General features: G+C 41.0%; 1 pseudogene; it reads right to left on the bottom strand.

The window, feature by feature from the left end:
* Positions 1–426: 426 nt before the first annotated feature.
* Positions 427–730, bottom strand: LOC102287086 (large ribosomal subunit protein eL36-like; annotated as a pseudogene).
* Between the last annotated feature and the right edge of the window lie 480 nt (positions 731–1,210).

The following is a 1,210-nucleotide window of genomic DNA, read 5'->3' as shown; positions in this document are numbered from 1 at the left end:
AAAAAAAACATTCTAGAAAAGAAGTTTCTAATTGGCCTAGTATGGTGAACAAGGATATCTGTTGGTTAGGGAAATTACAGTCCCACCATATTGTATTTATAGGATTAAAAGCTATTTCCTAAAAGATACTGGAGTTGCTATAAGGATTGGGCAAAAGCAGCTAGGCAGCCTAAGCCCACTACCTTTTATTACAGTACAGTTACCTCAGAAATAATTCCATATTGCATATTAGCATTTGAACAGGGAAATCAAGATAGATTAGAGTCAAGATAACTCCTGGCTCCTGGTCCCCCAAGTGGTGTAAGCCAGTCATCCCCTCTGACAATTGATTTTCTTATAGGCCCTTGACTTTTTCTTCTCTCTCTCTCTCTCTCTTTTTTTTTTTCTTTCCACGGGAAGGTTTTATTACGCACAGAGGGAAAAGGCTCAGTCCTTCTTCGCTACCACTTTCCTCATGGTGGCCAGGACATTGCTCAGCTCCTCATTCTTTCTCTTGGCAGGAACGTGTGTCCCCACCCTGTTCTTGATGAAATTGAGGGCCAACTTGTCCTTGGAGACTTTGAACAGTTCCATGAGCTGCCACTCATCAGGGGCGAAGCCGCACATGTCCTGCACAAACTTGGTGTGTTTGGTGAAGCGGTGGCAGCTATGTCTCAGTTTGCTCACTTCTTGTTCTTGGTCACCTGTGGCCCTTGTTGAGGCCTATGGCCACGGGATGGCACAGAGCCATGGCTGATGCTCTTCAGTGGCTGCCATGGGAAAAGCTACTTTTTCTTTTGTTATATTTGCTTGAAAGAATTTGAACTCAGAATAAGTAGTACTAATTGTCTTTGATAATATCAAAATCAGAAGTCAATACTGAACAAAACAAACCAGGTTTAGACATCAGCTATGTTGGCTAATTAAGGCAGTTGGATACGCAATCATTTGTTCATAAGGTACTCCCAACTTCTGCTGATCATTTATTGCTATTAGACAATGACTATCTGAATAACTATGGATGGTGTTCCTGAGAGCCTGCCTCAGAGTCTCTGACTGAACACATTCATTCATAAAATATTTATGGACTATAAATGGCCAATCAGAACCTGAGAAGATGCTCAACATCATTAACTGTTAGATAAATGCAAATGAAAACAACAATTAGATACCATTTCACACCTACTAGGATGGTTAAAAAAAGACAGATAATAGCAAGCGTCAGTGAGGA

The sequence above is a fragment of the Bos mutus genome, chromosome 5, assembly GCF_027580195.1.
Source record: "Bos mutus isolate GX-2022 chromosome 5, NWIPB_WYAK_1.1, whole genome shotgun sequence".
Classification (NCBI taxonomy): domain Eukaryota; kingdom Metazoa; phylum Chordata; class Mammalia; order Artiodactyla; family Bovidae; genus Bos; species Bos mutus.
This window is presented reverse-complemented; position numbering and strand designations above follow the sequence as displayed.